General features: G+C 45.5%; 1 protein-coding gene across 1 annotated transcript in view; it reads left to right on the top strand.

Annotated features, from left to right (window-relative positions):
- LOC143942162 (Fc receptor-like protein 3) overlaps positions 1–22906 on the top strand; it is a 178813-nt gene that overhangs the window by 132231 nt on the left and 23676 nt on the right. The gene's annotated exons all lie outside the window — the stretch shown is intronic.

Genomic DNA, 22906 nt, shown 5'->3' on the forward strand with positions numbered 1-22906 from the left:
TTTTGTGTTATTATGTATATGCTTGGTTATAATTGAAAATAATATATATTTTTAATAAAGAATTAATTATACTAACAAAAATAAAAATAAAATAAAAATAACATGAAATATAGTTACATAGTTAGTCAGGTTGAAAAAAAGACACAAGTCCTCTTCTTTGAATCCTTTTCATGGCTGTTTGGAGTGGACCTGTCAGTGGAGAGGATTTGGTCTGCCAGAGAGTTAAAGTAGTATATTCACAGTCAGGCACACAGTCTCAGACACTTTTCTGGCTCGGTAAATAGTCTAGGGGTATCCTTTATTATAACTTAAACTTGGATGGGGTGCTGGGTAACCGTGGGATACTCCAGTAACGTTAAGTAGTAACAGACGAAAAACAAGCCCTGGACTGCCGCACTCTTCAGAAGACCACTTTCTTTTATTGGAAAATCACATCACAGCTCAACAAACACAGCGAACAAGGAAAAATTGCTGACGTTTCGCACTAGCTGTAGTACTTATTCATACACTACAGCTAGTGCGAAACGTCAGCAATTTTTCCTTGTTCGCTGTGTTTGTGGAGCTGTGATGTGATTTTCCAATAAAAGAAAGTGGTCTTCTGAAGAGTGCGGCAGTCCAGGGCTTGTTTTTCGTCTGTTGCTAGTGGTAATAACCAGCACCTGTGGCTTCCCATCGGAAGAGACAGTTTACAGCCTGCATGTGCGCTCCTGGAGCGGTGAGATCCCTTCTCCTTCATATAACGTTAAGTAGTAACTTGAGGACAATTGTCACATACTCAAAGCTTCCTGGCGCAATCCTTGCAGCAGCAAATAATGGACTGAGCCTCACAGGGACACCATAGGAAATGTCCACTGTTCAGCACAGGCTGACAATGATCCCAGAGGCATAGTAGCAGCACACAGTCACTGGGATCTCACATACTGGTCTCTACTAACTAATGCCCTTGGACATGGGTGTAGCATAAGGAACTGCAAAGGGTCACAATCGCAACCCCACCCCTTGCTCCAGGGGGCCCCTGCAGCCTCCCTGTCATGTTATCATATCCTCCACAAAATCCAGCACCGATCTGCCCTAGGGCCCCACAGCCACGCTCCAGTACTGGGCTTGTACTTTTCCTTCCACAGTCCACACCCCTCTGTTCTCATTGGCTGGGGAGAAGCTGTAAACCATTTCCTGAATGGAGAGGAGCACGAGGTGAGAACAGCCCAGGATGGGGAAGTGTCTGTGCTGGCAACATGGAATGGTAACCGAGCTCAGCGAGGCAAGAGAAGGAGAGTGCCGTCCTGTAGCCACGATGGGACCGATGTCACTGGTGAGGTATGACACTGCTCAGTGTCTCCTAGTCACTAGCTGAGATTCACTGTACCCCCCCCCCCCCACCCCGGGATGTCTACTTACCCCACTTCCCTGACAACTAGGGGAGGTGTTCTTCCCAACACTGACAGAGAAACCTTCAGAAATTGAAAATCCCATAAAACCTCCTCAGGGGGCCCCTGAAGTGCTGCAGGCTCCAGATTGTGTCACATGGCTTTGCCCTCCCAGATCTAAGTTGCCCCCCCAAAGCCCCCTGACCACCCCCTCCACCCTGCATGCTATGTCCGGCGGTTGAGCTCCTTTCCCATTACAGCACTCTATACTGTTCTTCCTCCGCAGGGCTGAAATCACATTCCTTTACAACACAGCCAGTTAACCATGATCTGCACAGGGTATATCTGCCTACTGCAACTACATTGCCGTTCTGACCAGAGAATTTCACGGGTCAGAAGGGCAACATAAAAGCCAGATACACTCTGTGAAGACTGAGAGACTGTGCGTAAAGGAATGTGTTCTTAGCCCTGTGTAGTGTGTGTGTATGTGGGGGGGAGGGGGGAGCTGCATACAGTGCTGGGATGGGAAAGGAGCTCTGCCAAGTGACCTGCCAGGGGTCCCTGTCTTCTGCTTCTCCAGCTGTAATCCTGGTCTTCTGCTTCTCCAGCAGTCCTCTGATGTAAAGAGGAACTCTGGGAACTCAAAACTCTTAAGCCACTTTGAGTATCTTGGCGTTTGGTGGATGTATATGCACGCACGTTGGATGTAGTGGGGGGGGGGCCAGGTCAACTTTTGCATCGAGGCCCACGAGCTTCAAGCTACGCCTCTGCCCCTGGACATTTAGGTGCCTCCTTCCAGCATCAGCCAGACATGTCTCCTTTGGGCTCAGGGGCAGGGATTAGGAGGGCGGCGCCTGTGCGCCCACAATACACAGGCCGCCCCGGTAAAAATAGGCACACTACATATAGATAGAGGACTTTTTCTTCAATGGGCTCTCCATAGTCAATGTTCATACAACCATCTGTATGGATCAGTCATTGGGATCCTCCATGAAAACCCAGCCAATGTTATGTATACAGTGGAGCATGATGGGAAAAGGAGGAGCTTCAGACGGACAGTGAGTTATATAGACCCCAGCCAATGGTGAAATTCTGAATACTGCAAAAGGATAGAAGGGTTTAGTTCTGTCTTAAGGTGTTTTTAACCACTTCAGGTCCGGAGACTTTCACCCCCTTCCAGTCCAGACCAATTTTCAGCTTTCAGCGCTGTCACATTTTGAATGACAATTTTAAAACTACTATCGGCTATAATGAATTGTTGGGTCCCGGCAATACAGAGAAAAGTCATTGCAGAAAACGGCATGGGATCCCCCCCAGCTCATTACCAGGCCCTCACACAGAGCAATGCACTCCGAGCCCACCCTTTTTTTGAAGCCTCTGGCTCTAATCATTGGAATCCATGGTCCGGGGTCCCTGTATGTAGATCAGAGGGCCAGACGCATGGATAGGGAGGGCGGTGCCCATTCGCCCTCTGTGGAAGGGCCGCCACTGACCCAGAATCTGGTGCCGCTGTGCATGGTAGCCAATCAGCTTCCAACTTCAGCTTGTTCAGTAAAGCGTTGACAACAAAAACCTGGAAGCTGATTGGTTTCTATGCAGAGCTTGCCCCGTATTTTGCACCCTTCAGTTTTAGTAAATCTCCCCCAATATATTGCAGTGAACCAGTCTTGTCAGACAATGAATGTGGACACCACATTAAAAGACTTGTGAACTGATATCTATCATATGTGTGTTCCTTGGTTTATTACATTTTTTTTTAAATGGGCTTTAAATCGTATCCCTAGGCAAAATAAAAAAATAAAAAAACGGTAATCTCTGCAACGCCTATATAATTATCTGGGGGAGACGACACCGACATCACCCAAATTCATTTCTCTACATCTCAGCTCACTCCTTCCATCTCCTCTCGTATCTCTCTAATTTATTATCAGATATATCAGTCTGGACGTCACACCACTTCCTCAAACTCAATCTCTCCGAAACTGAGCTGACGATATTCCCTCCCCCAAATGCCCCTTCCGACTTCTCTGTCAAAATCCATGACACAACTAGAAGTCCACCCCCGTATGCCAGGGTGCTAGATGTGATCCTGAACTCTAAACTCTCCTTTAAGCCCCACGTCCAAAGCTCACCACCGCAACCTCCGCAACATCTCCAAAATACAACACCCAAACCCCCCCTCCCCCCCCTCCCTGGGTTACTCTAGAATTTTGTTCTCTGCCTCAGTGTTACAAGTTGTGACATTTCCTATCTATAAACCTCAAGAAGTTAGAAGAGTCATAACTTCTGCTTTACTGACAGAAGCTCAGAGCTTGCTGGACGTCGCCACCATGTCTGTCTTCATCATCATCGTATTCCTGTGTAAGTACAAAGACATTTCTTCTATATCTTATCTGTGTTTTAGAACATAAAACACAATATAAAACACACAGCAAACATAACATACAACACAATACATAACACAGAGCAAACAGAACATACAACACAATACATAACAAAGAGCAAAGAGAACATACAACACAATAAATAACACACCGCAAGCAGAACATACAACACAATACATAAGACAGAGCAAGCAGAATATATAACACAATAGATAACACACAGCAAACAAAAAATAAAACACAATACATAACACGCAGCAAACAGAACATAGAACACAATACATAACACGCAGCAAACAGAACATACAACACAATACATAACACAGAGCAGGCAGAACATAAAACACAATATATAACACACAGAATACTCTCACAGCAAACACAACCTTTGTATCAATCAGTAATAAAATATAAATATTTGGTCCAATTTATAAGAGTTTAAATCAGATTGTTACTTCACCTCACTTTTTTCCAGGTTCGGTTTATTTAGAAAATATATATACAGCTGACATATGACAGAGGATTCCAGACAGGAGGGAAGGGGGACACTAAAACATTGCAGGGGCTCTAGGCAGACAGGATGGGTTTGGTCTCAGCACTCTACATAGGTAAGAGGGGACAACTGAGATATACTGTAGGTGATATTATAGAACATCGATTAGATATAGGAAATTTTACATTTTGTATTTTCTCTTTTCAGCCCTCATGATGGGAAAATCTGGTAAGTGCAAAACTGGGATTGGGAACACACAATAAAAAATAATAGTAAAAATGTATGATTTGGTAATATTATTATTAATATGTGTAATTGATGTGTAGATAAATTGTTTAATTTGATTACTTGAATTTGTTTTAACTTTGCAATTAATTAACAAAGTTCCAAAAAAGGAATGAAATAAATCTCCCTGCACAGGAAGAGGTGTAATACTTGAAGGACATTTTCACTTTTGCAGCCAAAGTGAGATAATAACGCCCAGTATATCTCTACTCAGAAAGCAAAAATATCACAAAACCTACTTTGCTTCTGTCCGTGGGAAACGCCTGGGGCAGCATCTCAAATTATATATCAACCTGGTTGAAAAACCCCCTGCATTGGACTGGATCGCCCCCAAATTGCTGGGGAAGCGGATCGGAACCAGAACACCTCTTATAGAGGTAATACTCGAGGCGGGTGCCTGCACAGAACATCAGCAGGGATGGCTTGCAACACAGGTTGTACCGGGGTGGCCACAGTGGGAGATTCCAGGTGAGCCGTGCGACTCAGGAGCGTTTGTAAAGCCATGGCAAACTGATCCATACGGTGATCTTGCTCATCTGCAAAAAATATTACAAGTGGATTGACTGTATCTTCTGAATTCATGGCCTTCGCCTACTGTCAGAAACCATGAATCAGACTGAGACAGAAGTACAGTTAAATCACACTTATTTAACCACTTAATAACCGCCCTATAGCTGAATGACGGCTTTAGGGCGGTTTCTTAACTGTGGGAGGCCGTCATATGACGTCCTCCCAGAATTCCGCTCTCGGGCGCCCCCTGGGGCGCGCACTCGAGAGCATCCGTGACCGCCGGGTCCACAGGACCCGGCGCATCACAGATCACGGTAAACGGCCGCTCGTTGCGGCCGTTTACCACGTGATCGCTCCGTCAAATGACGGAGTGATCACTTGTAAACAAACCGGCGTCATGTTATGACGCCGGTTCCTCCCTCCCCCTCTCTGTACCGATCGGAACAGCGGAGGGGGAGGAGATCGGTGTCAGCAGCGATGTGGGCTGCATCTGCAGTGCCCACATCGCTGCTCACCGAAAATTAACCCCTCAATTCCCTGCAAAAACTCTGCAATACCCTGCCATTACTCTGCATTACTCTGCAATACCCTGCCATACCCTGCATTACTCTGCATTACCCTGCATTACTCTGCATTACTCTGCATTACTCTGCATTACCCTGCATTACTCTGCAATACTCTGCAATAGTCTGCATTACACTGCAATACTCTGCAATACCCTGCCATTACTCTGCAATACCCTGCAATACCCTGCAACACTCTGCAATGCTCTGCAACACTCTGCAATGCTCTGCAACACTCTGCAATACCCTGCAACACTCTGCAATACCCTGCAACACTCTGCAATGCTCTGCAACACTGCAATGCTCTGCAACACCCACCAATACCCTGCAACACTCTGCAATGCTCTGCAACACCCGCCAATATCGTGCAACACTCTGCAATGCTCTGCAACACCCTCCAATATCCTGCAACACTCTGCAATGCTCTGCAACACCCGCCAATACCCTGAAACACTCTGCAATGCTCTGCAACACTCTGCAATGCTCTGCAACACCCACCAATACCCTGCAACACTCTGCAATGCTCTGCAACACCCGCCAATACCGTGCAACACTCTGCAATGCTCTGCAACACCCTCCAATATCCTGCAATGCTCTGCAACGCAATACTCTGCAACGCCATACTCTGAGATACCCAGCCATACTCTGATATACCCAGCCATACCCAGCCATAGTCGGTGATACCCTGCAATACCCAGCCATAGACACCCCCCCCTCCCGCCGCCCTCCGGTGCTTCTACCGACTCGCCAATACTATCAAATCCAGAATCTTTTTTTTTTTTCAGGCTTCCCAGCTTAGAGGTGAGATGCGGGGTCTTATTGACCCCACATCTCACTGTAAAGAGGACCTGTCATCCCATATTCCTATTACAAGGGATGTTTACATTCCTTGTAATAGGAATAAAAGTGATCAAAAAATTTATTTTTGGGGAAAAAAATGTCAAACTAAAATAAATAAAGTAAAATGAACAATAAAATTTTTTATTATTTTTTTAAAGCGCCCCTGTCCCCATGTGCTCGCATGCAGAAGCGAACGCATACATAAGTCCCGCCCACATATGAAAACGGTGTTCAAACCACACATGTGAGGTATCGCTGCGTACGTTGGAGCGAGAGCAATAATTCTAGCCCTAGACCTCCTCTGTAACTCAAAACATATAACCAGTAAAAAAAAAAATTAAATCGTCGCCTATGGGGATTTTTAAGTAGCGACGTTTGGCGCCATTCCACGAGCCTGTGCAATTTTGAAGAGTGACATGTTAGGTATCGATTTACTCGGTGTAACTTCATCTTTCACATTATGCAAAAATTGGGCTAACTTTACTGTGTTTTTTTTTTTTTAAGCACAAAACTGTTTTTTTTCCAAAAAAAAGCATTCGAAAAATTGCTGCGCAAATACCGTGCGAGATAAAAAGTTGCAACGACCACCATTGTATTCTCCAGGGTGTTTGCTAAAAAAACATATATAATGTTTTGGGATTCGATGTAATTTTCTAGCAAATAAATGATGATTTTTACATGTAGGAGAGAAATGTCAGAATTGTCCTGGGTGCTCCAGAACACCTGATGGTGCTCCCTGCATGTTGGGCCTCTGTATGTGGCCACACTGTGTAAAAGTCTCACACATGTGGTATCGCCGTACACGGGAGTAATAGCAGAATGTGTTTTGGGGTGTAATTTGTGGTATGCATATGCTGTGTGAGAAATAAACTGATAATATGACAATTTTGTTAAAAAAAAAAAAAAAAGTAAAAAAAATCTTGATTTTGCAAAGAATTGTGGGAAAAAATGACAACTTCGAAAAACTCATCATGCCTCTTACTAAATACATTGGAATGTCTTCTTTCCAAAAAGGGGTCATTTGGGGGGTATTTATACTTTTCTGGCATGTTAGGGTCTCAAGAATTGAAATAGGCGTCAGTACTTCAGGTGTGATCAATTTTCAGATATTGGCACCATAGCTTGTGGACTCTATAACTTTCACAAAGACCAAATAATATCCACCAATTTGTACTTATTTTTACCAAAGATATATAGTGGTATAAATTTTGGCCAAAATTTATGAAGAAAAAATTACTAATCTGCTAAATTTTATAACAGAAATTAAGAAAAATTCATTTTTTTACAGAATTTTCTGTATTTTTTCTTTTATAGCACAAAAAATAAAAAACCCAGCGGTGATTAAATACCACCAAAAGAAAGCTCCATTTGTGTGAAAAAAAGGACAAAAATTTCATATAGGTCCAGTGTTGCATGACTGAGTAATTGTCATTCAAAATGTGAGAGCACCGAAAGCTGAAAATTGGTCTGGTTATTAAGGGTGTTTAAGTGCCCAGTGGTCAAGTGGTTAATAATAAATGTAAAAAGAACAAACGTAGTCAAAACATAGCCAAAGTTCAGGAACCGGAACGGACAGTCGGCCAAGCCAGGAGTCAGGGATCAATGTAGTGGCTTTACGCATTAGACCTTCCTTCTAACATGGATATTTCAAATGTATTTCTCCTTCTTAAAACCTTTGGTCTGCAACCTCTTTACTACCTCGGTGCCACGTCCTCACCCTGTACAGGTTGAGAACCATGAGGAGTATGAAGTACAGTCCATTGTTGACTCCCGTAGGTTCCGTGGGCGCATACAGTACCTTGTGCATTGGAAAGGTTACGGTCCAAAGGAACGCTATTGGGTCTCATCCTCAGACATACATGCCCCTGTCCTCCTCCGTGAACTCCATAGACATTTTCACCTCAAGCCTGGTGGTCCTCTGAGGGGGAGGGATTGTTGAGGAGGGGGTACTGTCAGGGCTGGACTCAGCCCTTCCTTCTCAGAGCTGGCCCTCAGTTGTCGGCTAATTGCCAGCTCCTATCTCGCCACAGTTACTCAGCTGTTGATGATATCCTGCTCGTCAGTCCTGGCTACTTAAGTCCTCCAGCCCAGAGGATCTTTGCCTTCACCTTGGTCAACATCACAGAGACTATCTCCTGCATTGCTGTTTAAAGACTGGCTTTGCTGTCATCCTTTCTGGCTCCAGATCCTGCTTGCTGTTCCACTACATTGATACCTGACTTCTGGCTTGGCTGACTATCCGTTCCGGTTCCTGAACTCTGGCTATGTTTTGACTACGTTTGTTCTATTTACTTTTATTATTAAACAAGTGTGATTTAACTCTACTTCTGTCTTGGTCTGATTTCATGGTTTCTGACAAATACATTGATCAGCTGGCAGCGTTGATGGAGTAGGGAAAGTCCAACAGCCTAGTTGTACAGAAGCTAATCAGTGGATCAATTTCTGTACAGAGTGCCTGCCCATACAGGGGTTTAAATTTGGGGCAGTCTCTGCTGAACCTGCCAGATTTTGATCCAAGGTTTAGTCGATGAGATGAAACAATGTAAAAATTCACTTTGCAAGGGATACCCAATCATGTGCAAGAAGAATGTAAAAAGGGTAATGATGCTGGCTGTTGAGGGATCTATTATGGCTGGGGTGGTCCATTGTTGCTTGGTGGGGGTCTATTCTTGCTGACTTTTGGGGGTTTATTGTTGCTGGGGTGGATCTATTGTTGTTGGGGGGGGGACTATTGTTGCTTGGTGGGGAGGTCTATAGGGAATCTATTGTTGCTGGGGTGGATCTATTGTTGCTGGGTTGGATCCATTGTTGCTTGGTGGGGGGGTCTATTGTTGCTGACTACAGGAAATCTCCTTTACTGCTTTTCCTGTTTTCATTAACAAATTCCATATAAATTAGTTAGCACCACAAAATGATATGTGGTTCTGTAGTCTCTAAAAGGGTTGGTACTGGGAGGTGGGTTAAGGGCAGAACCAAGGGATGTTGCTTTGAGGCGGGTAGGGGGCGGGGACAGGGGTATTCTGAGAAATAAAGACCTGGTACAATATATGTGTTCTGTGTGATCTCTTTTCTTCTATAGGAGGTGCCATCAGACCGGAGGTGACCTTCACACCCAACTGGGGGAATGTACTACAAGGTGATGAAGTGACTCTAAGGTGTAATGTGCCGTCTACTGTATCAGAGGAGCCCCGGACCTATCACTGGTACAAAGATAACAGATCAATAGACAGAGATGAACAGACCCTTCAGATCGAACGTTCAGGAGAGCCGGACAGTGGAGATTATCAGTGCCAGATCAATACCGGTGATATCAGTGATGCCGTCACTCTAAATGTTACAAACCGTGAGTGATCTCCTCATCTTCATAATTCCATTATATGATGTCTGTATGATCTTGGAGGAATTCCTCAATCGTGATTGTGTGGATGGAGCTTTTGTTGAATGAGAAGGGCCACACACATTGAAACTTGGCCGGTTCCTGCTGAAACAGCTGAATTTCGATCCCTCTATGCCCAGCTTTATTTTATTTAGTGTAGCCTGCTGGTCGAATAAAATAAATAAATAAATAGTATATAGCCAGCAGTAGAACTACACTTCATCTGAGCACCACAAGCCACAAATGCTATTTGATTCATTTTTTAATATTCAAAGCAATCTGCCCCATCCACCCATGTCTCCATGCTTTATTTTGTTGAAAAATCACTTCTACCCACTGGAAAATACCCTCTATCCTTTCTGACCGTGGCCATCTTGAGTAAGGACAGGTGATTCATTTACTTTACATAATCCATCTGCCCTTAGCTCAGGCATGCAGGGAGGAGGGTGTTCTTAGTTGAGAAAGCCCCTCTACTCCTGCATAGTTGCCAATAGTCCCGAATTTCCTGGGACATTCCCGGGATTTAGACCTTTTTCCCAATTTTAGTGTTTCCCGGGAAATGTCCTGGGAAATCCCTTTTGTCCAGATTTTTCGCCACCGCCGCCGCTAGAGGTTTGCGGCCGGCAGGCATAATGTCTCCATCTGCCGCCATTTTCCAGAAGACTAGATGACTTAGAAACAAGGAGCAGAGCCTGCTGAGTGGCTACAATAGGAATAGAGCTATGGCAACGCCCACACACCCCCGTTCTGCCTGTCATCTGTGACCTGTTGTGAAAAGGGGTGGGCTGTGCCGCAGCTCAATTTATATTGTAGCCGGCCCTGCATGCCTCTATTACAAATAGACGGCGGCAAAGTGGTTTCATAATCCTGACCGGACGTCATATGACGTCCTCAGGATTATGAGCCGCTGCGCGCCCCCGGTGGCGCGCATCGCGGCGATCGTTGTTGCGGGGTGTCAGTCTGACACCCGGCAACTACGATCTCGGTAAAGAGTCTCCGACGGAGACTCTTTACCACGTGATCAGCCGTGTCCAATCACGGCTGATCACAGTGTAAATGGGAAGAACCGGTGATCGGCTTTTCCTCACTTTCGTCTGTCAGACGCGAGTAGAGGAGAGCCGATCGGCTGCTCCTCTGACAGGGGGGGTCTGTGCTGATCGATTATCAGCACACCCCCCCCGAGGATGCCCACACTGGACCACCAGGGACGCCACCAGACCACCAGGGAACAGGTAATCCTCCCTAGACCACCAGGGATGCCAATGGTCAGCACAATGGATGCCAATCAGTGCCCATAATGGATGCCAATCAGTGCCCACAATGGGCATCACTGATTGGCATGCATTATTGTTTGGCACTGATTGGCATCCATTAGTACAGTATAACACCAATGCCGCCTATGAGTGCCCACCTGTGCCGCCTATGAGTGCCCACCTGTTGAGTGCCCACCTGTGCCGCCTATCAGTGCCCACCCATGCCCATCTTTGCCGCCTATCCATGCCCATCTGTGCCGCCTATCCATGCCCATCTGTGCCGCCTATCCATGCCCATCTCTGCCGCCCATCCATGCCAATCCGTGCCAGCTATCAGTGCCAATTTGTGCCACCTATCAGTGTCCATCCGTGTCGCCCATCCGTGCCGCCCATCCGTGTCGCCCATCCGTGCCGCCTATCAGTGCCGCCTATCAGTGTCCATCAATGCCACCTCATCAGTGCCACTTCATTGGTGCCCATCAGTGTCGCCTTATCAGTGCCCATCAGTGTAGCCCCATCAGTGCCCATCAGTGAAGGAGAAAACGTACTTATTTACAAAGTTTTGAAACTGAAACAAAAAAAAAAAAACATTTTTTTTTTTTAATTTTCGGTATTTTTTTATTTGTAGGGAAAAAAATAAAAACCGTAGAGGTGATCAAATACCACCAAAAGAAAGCTCTATTTGTGGGGAAAAAATGATAAAAATTTCATTTGGGTACAGTGTAGCATGACCGCGCAATAGTCATTCAAAGTGCGACAGCGCTGAAAGCTCAAAATTGGTCTGGGCAGGAAGGTGTTTAAGTGCCCTGTATTGAAGTGGTTAAAGTGAAACAATAAAAGTGTAATATTCCTTTAAATTTCGTAGCTGGGGGGTATCTATAGTATGCCTGTGAAGGGGCGCATGTTTCTGGTGCTTAGAACTGTCCCTGCACAAAGTGTCATTTGTGCAGGAAAAAAAGTCTTTTAAAATCACTTGCGGCTAAATTGTCGGCTCCCCGTAATACAGAGAACAGTCAATGAGTGTTCTCTGTATTAGCCGACAATTCATTCATTCATTGATAAAAAAAAAGCGTGGGGGTTCCCCTAAATTCAATTACCAGGCCCTTCAGGTCTGACATGGATATTAAGGGGAACTCCGTGTCAAATTTAAAAAAAAATTGACGTGGGGGTCCCCCTAAATATCCATACCAGACCCTTAAGGTCTGATATGGATATTAAGGGGAACCCTGCATCAAATTAAAAAAAAAAATTGATGTGGGGGTCCCCCTAAAAATCCATACCAGACCCTTTATCCGAGCACGCAACCTGGCAGGCCGCAGGAAAAGAGGGGGGGACAAGAGAGCGGCCCCCTCCCTCCTGAACCGTACCAGGCCACATACCCTCAACATTGGGAGGATGCTTTGGGGGTCTGTGACCCCTCAAAGCACCTTGTCCCCATGTTGATGAGGACAAGGGCCTCATCCTCACAACCCTGGCCGGTGGTTGTGAGGGTCTGTGGGCGGGGGGCTTATCAGAATCTGGAAGCCCCCTTTAACAAGGGGACCCCCAGATCCCGCCCCCCCCCTGTTTGAAATGGTAAGGGGGTACAAAAGTACCCCTACCATTTCACAAAGAAAGTGTCAAAATGGTTAAATAAGACAAACACACTTTTGAAAAATTCCTTTATTAAAAATAAAAAAAATAAAAAAAAGATTCCAGCGGTGCTAATCCACTCTTGCTATCCAGCGACGGATCTCCGGGGTCCAGCGATGGATGATCATATCCAGCGACGGGGGATCTCTCAGTCCAGCGCTGTCCATGTCCTCATCAACATGGGGACAAGGTGCTTTGAGGGGTCACAGACCCCCAAAGCATCCTCCTAATGTTGAGGGTATGTGGCCTGGTACGGTTCAGGAGGGAGGGTGGGCGCTCTCTCGTCCCCCCCTCTTTTCCTGCGGCCTAACAGGTTGCGTGCTCGGATAAAGGGTCTGGTATGGATTTTTAGGGGGACCCCACTGCAATTTTTTTTTTAATTTGATGCGGGGTTCCCCTTAATATCCATATCAGACCTGAAGGGTCTGGTATGGATATTTAGGGGGACCCCCACTTCAATTTTTTTTTTTTTAATTTGACACGGGGTTCCCCTTAATATCCATGTCAGACCTGAAGGGCCTGGTAATTGAATTTAGGGGAACCCCCATGCTTTTTTTTTTTTATTTTTTATCAATGAATGAATGAATTGTCGGCTAATACAGAGAACACTCATTGAGTGTTCTCTGTATTACGGGACCCGACAATAGCCGCAAGTGATTTTAAAAGACTTTTTTTCCTGCACAAATGAAACTTTGTGCGGGGACAGTTCTAAGCACCAGAAACATGCGCCCCTTCACAGGCATACTATTGATACCCCCCAGCTACGAAATTTAAAGGAATATTACACTTTTATTGTTTCACTTTAATCATTATTAAAATCACTGCTCCTGAAAAAACTGCCGTTTTTAAAACTTTTTTTTGCATTGATCCATATCCCCTGGGGCAGGACCCGGGTCCCCAAACACTTTTTAGGACAGTAACTTGCATATTCCCCTTTAAAATTAGCACTTTAGATTTCTCCCATAGACTTGTATAGGGTGTTCCGGCTTTTCGAATTTGCTGCGAACAGCCCAAATTGTTCACTGTTCGCTGAACAGGCGAACAGGCAATGTTCGAGTCGAACATGAGTTCGACTCGAACTCGAAGCTCATCCCTAGTTGTGAACTCCCTCCAGAGGTGGTTCTGACCAGCTCAGTAGATTGCTTTAAAAAAGGCCTGGATTCTTTCCTAAATGTACATAATATATCTGGGTAATGACCCTGGGAATCTCCCTTCTCTGGCTGTCACTGAAGGACGGAGTGCAGACTCAGTGAGAGTGCCGCAGCTGTGCAGGAAGGTAAGTCCAGGACACTCTCATGGTAGGGCCAGCCTTGAACTCGGGGCTATGGGCCCCAGATTCTGGGCTCTGACCTCAATAGCCACCCCCTAGTGACGCCACTGCCTATAGTGTATACTAAAAAAAAAATTACTGTGCGCCGCTGAAGTGTTCGGGTTTAGCTTGTAGAAAAAGTGGCAACCCTAAATTCAATCCCCGGCCTCCCACTTATATATGGCAGGGAAAACAATACTACAACTGGTGAAAAGAAAAGGTCAAAGGTTCCCAACTTCCCATAGCATAATGAAGCAGAAGTCTCATGCATTAAGCATGTTGTATATAGACAGAAGTGACTACTTATATACCAACATAAAACTATTACTAACTTTCTTGTAAATCAATAACTAAAATGAATTCTGAATATAGACCCGCACTACAATATGTTACAAAGGAATCCTATTTTTCCTTTTCATAGAATGCTGGGAATACTCGCACGGTCCTGTTTGCCCCATTGTGAGAAGGACTAGTACATCTCCCAACTGTCCCTGATTTGGAGCAATGTCCCGCTGTCCCTCTTTCCTCCTCATTTGTCCCTCATTTTGCTCTGATCTTTATAGTTGTATATAAAATGCATTTTTCATCTTTCAAAAAAGGGTTTTCCCCATTGCCAAACCTTTCATCCATTTTTTTAATTGCTGCATTTGTAAATTTCTATAGCCATTATAAAGGAATAGTAGTGATAAAAGAACACTTGTGGGTTTAACTAATCAGTTTATCTGTATAATTCTCCTTTAAGGAGGCGTGGCAGGGGGCGTGTCCTATGCCTACATGCTTTTGCTAATAGGTGTCCCTCGTTCCCATCTCAGAAAGTTGGGAGGTGTGCTAGTAGTGCCAGCGTGACTACCAGGACCGTTACCCCTTTTCTTAGTCTATAGGAGGAAGCTCCAGCTGGTCTATTATTTGTATTTTTGTCATAATTGGGATAGCGGGAGGATTTATCTATATCAGTCAGGATGCTGTTATTCGGATACTGCGATTTTCCTTATATTTTGCACTGCGTACTTTACTCCCATTTTTTCTTTTTACATTTTTTCCAGATTTTGTCATCCTGCAGAGACCTCCATCTATCATCTATGAAGGAGACCCCCTGACTCTGAGATGTCATCATGTAAAAGAGTATTTTAGCGCTTCACCAAGATTTTACAAGAATAATGAAGAGATGAAATCACAATTCCCGGGCTCTGAGTTCCGTATTCAGAAAGTGGATCTAAACACAGCCGGACTTTATAAATGTTCTAAAGAAATAGCATTTCCTGATAGATCTAGTTTGTTTGAGTACTCAGATGAATTCTCGCTCTCGGTGAGAGGTGAGTCCCTATAACACTGCACATCCTGGGGACAGTACGGGGATCTAGGGATGGGTGAATGGCTCAGTACGGGGATCTGGGGATGGGTGAAGGGCTCAGTATGGGGATCTGGGGATGGATGAAGGGCTCAGTACGGGGATCTGGGGATAAGGGGCTCAGTACGGGGATCTGGGGATGGGTGAAGGGCTCAGTACGGGGATCTGGGGATGGATGAAGGGCTCAGTATGGGGATCTGGGGATGGGTGAAGGGCTTAGTATGGGGATCTGGGGGTGGGTGAAGGGCTCAGTATTGGGATCTGGGGATGGGTGAAGGGCTCAGTATGGGGATCTGGGGGTGGGTGAAGGGCTCAGTACGGGGATCTGGGGATGGGTGAAGGGCTCAGTACGGGGATCTGGGGATGGGTGAAGGGCTCAGTACGGGGATCTGGGGATGAAGGGCTCAGTACGGGGATCTGGGGAGGGGTGAAGGGCTCAGTATGGGGATCTGGGGGTGGGTGAAGGGCTCAGAATGGGGATCGGGGGATGGGTGAAGGGCTTAGTATGGGGATCTGGGGGTGGGTGAAGGGCTCAGTACGGGGATCTGGGGGTGGGTGAAGGGCTCAGTACGGGGATCTGGGGATGGGTGAAGGGCTCAGTACGGGGATCTGGGGATGGGTGAAGGGCTCAGTATGGGGATTTGGGGATGGGTAAAGGGCTCAGTACGGGGATCTGGGGATGGGTGAAGGGCTCAGTATGGGGATCTGGGGATGGGTGGAGGGCTCAGTATGGGGATCTGGGGATGGGTGGAGGGCTCAGTATGGGGATCTGGGGATGGGTGGAGGGCTCAGTACAGGGATCTGGGGATGGGTGAAGGGCTCAGTACAGGGATCTGGGGATGGGTGGAGGGCTCAGTATGGGGATCTGGGGATGGGTGGAGGGCTCAGTACAGGGATCTGGGGATGGGTGAAGGGCTCAGTACGGGGATCTGGGGATGGGTGAAGGGCTCAGTATGGGGATCTGGGGATGGGTGGAGGGCTCAGTATGAGGATCAATATTATTATTGGATGGATGGGGGAAGAGACATTTTCTGCTGTCAGCAAGAAACAAACACAAGTACACACTATAGAGGGATATGCTTTGTTCACATTTCATGTCTGAGGTTTAGCAACAATCCCCCTCACATAATATATGTTTATTATGTTATAAATGACATAGGTGTATGGCATATAACCAGCATAACCAAGTAAGGGAATTCTGGTTGCTCAGACTCTGATCTGATTGTATAATTCAAGATATGCCCTATACTGTATGTAGATCTTGCAGTAGAATATCAAGGTGGAGCCAGGTGGGCTGACAAACCTGTGATAGGCTTATCATTGGTATATATGTTTCATTATGTTTTGTTTTTTTGTTTTGCTTTGCATGTATTCATTTTGTGTTGTTAGTTCTTATTGTCTCGGTGGGTTTTCCCTGACACGGTTTTGGCTACTTTACTGTCTGAGCTTCATAGCACACTCACCCCTAATATCCCTTATATCTGCATATTAGTCCTTTGTTTGGCAAGGTGGAGCACTGGTGTTTGTTTTTTGGTTTGCCTGGTGGGCTGAGCCTAGTTTCTTGGATGCTCCAACAGTGAGATATTTTCTGCCAAACTTTCCAGGTCCGTTTCTGCCCACCTGGGAGTTCTGGGTGTTCCATTAGTGTGTTCCTACTTCACCAGTTATATTCTCCATGGTTTTATGTAACTCTATTGTTAACACTGTTAGCTATTTTCTTCTAATATTTCTTGCATATGTATATAACTAGAGACGGAGCCTCTTCTAATGCCCCGTACACACGAGCGGACTTTTCGACATCCAAACTCCGACGGACTGAGTCCGGCGGACTATCCGATCGTGTGTGGGCTGCAACGGACTTTAGCGAAGCTAAAGTCTGACGGACTTTAGAAATGAAGCATGCTTTAAATTTTCCCGACGGAACTCCGCCGGACCCGGTCCCCTTTGAAAAATCCGCTCGTGTGTGTGCTACTCCGACGGACTAAAACCGACGCTAGGGCAGCTATTGGCTACTGTCTAGGAACTTCCTACGTCGAATCCAGTCGTACGTCATCACGTTCGACTCCGTCGGAGTTTGGTGTGATGGTGTGTGGTCAAGTCCGTTCGGTCGAAAAGTCCGCCAGAACTCCGTCGGAACTCCGGCGGAACTCCGGCGGAACTCCTTTGGAGGTCTGTCAGACTTAATCCCTCTCGTGTGTACGGGGCATAAGAGGGGGCTATAATGGGACTTCACTGTACAAACCGGCAGAACTTCAACCCTGTTGGGCCTTGATTGTTACATTTTGGGGAATGGGTTCAGGTGGAATACTCGAAAAGTAAGCACATAATTCTCTGGGTGGTAGTCCCCGGATGAATGCTCAGGCTTCCTCTCGCTGGTTCACCCTCATATCATACTAAAGTATCTTTGACAAAGCAGAGGTTCTGGTGTTGTCTCTGTATCAAATAGACAACTGAATGAATCAGACCAGTGAACGGCCTAGCGTGGCTTCAATGCCATCCCCAGCTCTATCTTTCTCATTAGAAACAGCATGGGTTAGGTCCTCAACAAAATTGAGTTCTTACTCTCAGTCCTAGAGGGGTGAGCCATCGTGGCCTGGACTCACACTCAGGATCTTCAACTAAGACCACAACCTGCACTCAAAACACCCTTCCAGAACTTGCTCTGTATATTTGTTAATTTTGGCTCCATTCTCTAGAAGATCATCTCTCCAGGCATTGACCAACCAACAAATATGCAGAGGTAAACAATGTTCTAACTCTACCACAGCACGAAAAAATGGAACTCCCTTTCCAAGGTAGTTGTATCAGATGGGAACATTAATAAATTAAAAAACAAAAAACCCATCTGGATGTCCTCAGTGAGTACAATAGAAAAACGTGTATTTTCCTAGACTCGAAAACGGGAACCGACATATACACAAATACTGTAGGTTCGAATAGATGAACATATGCCTTTATCCAGGCTAATATACTATGTAGCTATTTGTAGCACTACATCATAAGGGCCGCTTGAAGAAGTTTGTCCCCAGTGGTTGCTCTAACCTTAAATGTCTCCCGACCCCTCTGACACCCTGGGTTCAGACATTGGTTGGTGCCACAACCTAGGATAAGCACAACTGTTTAGCAATGTTTCGTAGAATATTTGTAAACTATAATACACTGGTCTTTAAAAGAAAGAGTTCCTTGAAGGTATGGCCAATGTAGTACCCAATAGCAGGTGGGGGGTTGAGGGGGGGGGGTTTGTGAAGCAAGAGAAGCCATTTTGTTGCAGGTATTATGTAACTCAGCACTAGGGATGAGCTTTGAGTTCAAATCGAACTCATGTTTGACTTGAACATTGCTTGTTCGCTCGTTCGCTGAACAGTGAACAATTTGGGGTATTTGCGGCAAATTCAAAAAGACGTGGAACACCCTGTAAAAGTCTATGGGAGAAATCTAAAGTGCTAATTTTAAAGGCTTATATGCAAGTTATTGTTATAAAAAGTGTTTGGGGACCCGGGTCTTTAAAAAGTTTTAAAAACTGCAGTTTTTTTGGGAGCAGTGATTTTAATAATGCTTAAAGTGAAACAATAAAAGTGTAATATTCCTTTAAATTTCATACCTGGGGGGTGTCTATAGTATGCCTGTGAAGGGGCGCAAGTTTCCCATGGTTAGAACAGTCCCTACACAAATTGTCATTTCTGCAGGAAAAAAAGTCATTTAAAAGCACTCGCGGCTATAATGAATTGTCGGCTCCCCATAATACAGAGAACACTCATTGAAACTCATTGATTAAAAAAAAAAAAATGCGTGGGGTCTCCCGAAATTCAATTATGCAGCTTTCCGTTACATCGGGGGGGGGGGGGGGGGGGGGTGAGGTCACCCACACATCACTGGGGAAGCCCAGGATTCCCCTTGCGTCAGAGGGGACGGGGTCACGTGACAGGTGGCCCCGTCCTCCTCAGCTAAGAGACCTGTTAGGCTGCCGGTGTTCTGGCAGATAGTGTCTTGTCATCATATAGTCTCCGTCCCGTACTGCGCATGCGCAGTACGGGGCAGAAGAAGCTTCAGAAAATCTCCGAAGATGAACGGCACTTGCGCCGTGAGTGGAGGTGGTAGCCCCACCATCCAAGCGGACATAGGGTTGTGAAAATTAGAGGGCCCCTCGTGGGCGAGCTTCGTTCGGCACGTTTCGGGCTCGGCCTCGCTGCGCTCGGCTCTTTTATATACCTACTCTATGTCCACTTGGATGGTGGGGATAGAACCTGGACTCACGGCGCAGGCGCCGTTCATTCTCTGCTATTTTCGGAATCTGTGTGTGCTGTGTACTGCGCATGCGCAGTACACAGCGGACACTATCCGATGGGGGACCATATATGATAGGACAACGGGATTTCCGCTGTGTCTCTGGTGGAGACAGGATGCGCTGCGCTGGACATTATCATTGGACCCTGGACCTTGAGAGGAGAGATCATCCATCGCTGGACCCCGGAGAGATGATCACCCATCGCAGGATACCAAGAGTGGAATAGCACCGCTGGAATCTTTTTTTTAATTTTTTAATTTTTAATAAAGGACTTATCCCAATGGTGTCTGTGTGTTTTTTAACAATTTTTTACACTTTCTTTGTGAAATGGTAGATAATGGGTACAATGTACCCATTATCATTTCAAACAGGGAGGGGGCTACCCCAAAGCACCCTCCCAATGTTGAGGGCATCTGGCCTGCTACGGTTCAGGAGGGGGGGGGGGGCGTTGTCTCATTCCTCCTCTTTTCCTGTGGACTGCCAGGTTGCGTGCTCGAATAAAGGGTCTGGTATGGATTTTTGGGGGGAGCTCCACGCCATTTGTTTTTAAATTTGCTGTGGCGTTCCCCTTAAAATCCATACCAGACCCTTGGGGGGAACCCCGCGTCATTTTTTTTAAATTTGACGCAATGTTCCCCTTAATATCCATACCAGACCTGAAGGGCCTGGTAATTGAATTTGGGGGGACCCCCACGCATTTTTTTTATTTTTTTATCAATGACTTTCAATGACTGTTCTCTGTATTACGGGGAGCCGACAATTCATTATAGCCATGAGTGATTTTAAATGACTTTTTTTCCTTCAGAAATGACACTTTGTGCAGGGTCAGTTCTAAGCACGGGAAACATGCGCCCCTTTACAGGCATACTATAGACACCCCCCAGGTACGAAATTTTAAGGAATATTACACTTTAAGCATTATTAAAATCACTGCTCCGAAAAAACAGCTGTTTTTAAAACTTTTTTTTTCATTGATCCATGTCCCCTGGGGCAGGACCCAGGTCCCCAAACACTTTTTATGACAATAACTTGCATATAAGCCTTTAAAATTAGCACTTTATATTTTTCATGTTCGAGTCCCATAGACTTTAACGGTGTTCGGATGTTCAAACGAACTTATTGCCTGTTCACATGTTCTGATGCAAACCGAACTGGGGGGTGTTCGGCTCATCCCTACTCAGCACAGAGATGGTGGGACCCGCTCATAAAGTTGGTTAGTGGGCAGATATCCCTTCATGCTCTGGATTTGCATTCTATCTTGGTGAAGCTTAGCTTCTTCAGACACACCCTTGTTCGACACCATGAGTAAATGGGTGACATTCCTGGTTTGCAGCATTGGAGTTCCAAACCGAATTACCACCAGAAACACCTCCTCCATTGAACTTGCCTATCTTTTACTTGTTTATGTGGGTTCTCCAGGTTCCTTCCATGATCCATACAAGTAGCTGGGTTCTGGCCAACTCTGTGGACATGGTGGCTATACAGAATCTCCTTTTGGGGACTAATGTCACAGATTATATTTACTTCTATTTATTTGATAATGTAAGTGCAGGATGTGAATCAAACCGTTTATAAAAACTTTTCATCAAGGGAAAAGGGAAAATTGTCACAATTTTTTTTTCTTCCAGAGCTCTTCTCTCCTCCGAAAATAAAAATAGCTTCTGACTTGGTAATAGAAGGAGATGAGATGACGGTGAGATGTGACACCGGACTGGATCCGCTCAGAGGCGGCACAGAGCTGCACTTTACCTTCTACAGAGATGGAGAGAATGTTCTGGACTTTGATGTATCTGCTACATACAGAGTGCCGTCATCTCAGCTGGAGGATTCTGGGAAATATACCTGTGAAGTGAGGACGAGGTCCAACGCTGTGAGGAAGATGAGTGATGAGATCAATATTAGAGTATACAGTAAGTACTGAATACTGGTCCTGTCTTCATAGTGCTTTAAAAAAAAAAAAAAAACAGTACCCCCCTCAAAAAAACATCACATTTTAATTTTGCCACATCTGAGGTCACAGACAAGTCTACTTGCAATGGCTGTTTATAAGTGGTCTCGTTCTTTTGTTTTATATAATGGACAACAGAGCAAGACCTGCGACCAACCAAGGAAGCATTGGCTGATCGTAGGAAGGTCTCTCATAAACATGTACAAACTTTTGTGCGGATTGATCCTTTAAATCAAAACTTTAGCCCTTCATTAAAACTTTTCTAGGACCGGAGACCAACCAAGGCCAACAAAGACCTCCAACCCAAGTCTGTATGATAACACCATGAACGGTGGGAAGAGTAGCGTTTAGTAACCAGCAGCTCTCATGGCTTTGAAATGCCTTGATGGTCAAGTGGTAAATGTGTTTGAGATCGAAGTTCCTTTATGCCGAGCCAGGGATGAAGTTATGCTTTATGTGGCCTGTGTCTATTATTCGGCTCTGGCTTAAGCCCCATACACACTATCAGATTTTCTGTTGATTTTTCTCTTCGGATTTACCAAAACCATGTAGTACAAGGGCCTGCCTGATTGCATCCAAATTGAAACCCCTAAGGTTTGACCTCATATTATGCTGTTTTGGTAAATCTGAAGGAAAAAAAAAATCAGCAGAAAATCTGATAGTGTGTATGGGGCTTTACTTACACTCTTTTGCTGAGCAGATCACACAACCTCAGCAAATGCCATGGATGCTCAGTTACACTCATTAAATTATATTCTTAACTCAGAAAAAAGTCCTTACTATTGCTCTCAGCCTCCGTCAAATCTTCCCTGACTTCCTGTTAGAGGGTGACTGTTAGGTTTGCCACCTGTCCAGGATTCACCCAGATAGTCCGGGTTTTGAATCATGTGTCCAGGTTTCAGATCACCTGAAACCCATACACATTATTCAGATCAGACTGTGGCTCCCGAAGTAACTGAGTACCACAACCGTCAGCATAGGCAAGCAAAAGGCCAAGGCTAGAGCAGTATAGGGGAAGGATAGGGTAGTATATAGATAGGCTAGGGTAGTATATTGACAGGCTAGGGCAGTATATGGACAGGGTAGGGCAGTATAGGGGAAGGCTAGGGTGGTATAGGGACCGGCTAGGGTAGTATATGGACAGTCTAGGGCAGTATATGGAATGGCTAGGGCACTATAGGGGAAAGCTAGGGTAGTATATAGACAGGCTAGGGTAGTATATAGACAGGCTAGGGCAGGCTAGGGCAGTATATGGACAGGCTAGGGCAGTATAGGGGAAGGCTAGGGTAGTATATGGACAGGCTAGGGCAGTA

The sequence above is a fragment of the Lithobates pipiens genome, unplaced genomic scaffold (genome assembly GCF_037356315.1).
Source record: "Lithobates pipiens isolate NorthernLeopardFrog02 unplaced genomic scaffold, aLitPip1_a1.2 Scaffold_30, whole genome shotgun sequence".
Classification (NCBI taxonomy): Eukaryota; Metazoa; Chordata; class Amphibia; order Anura; family Ranidae; genus Lithobates; species Lithobates pipiens.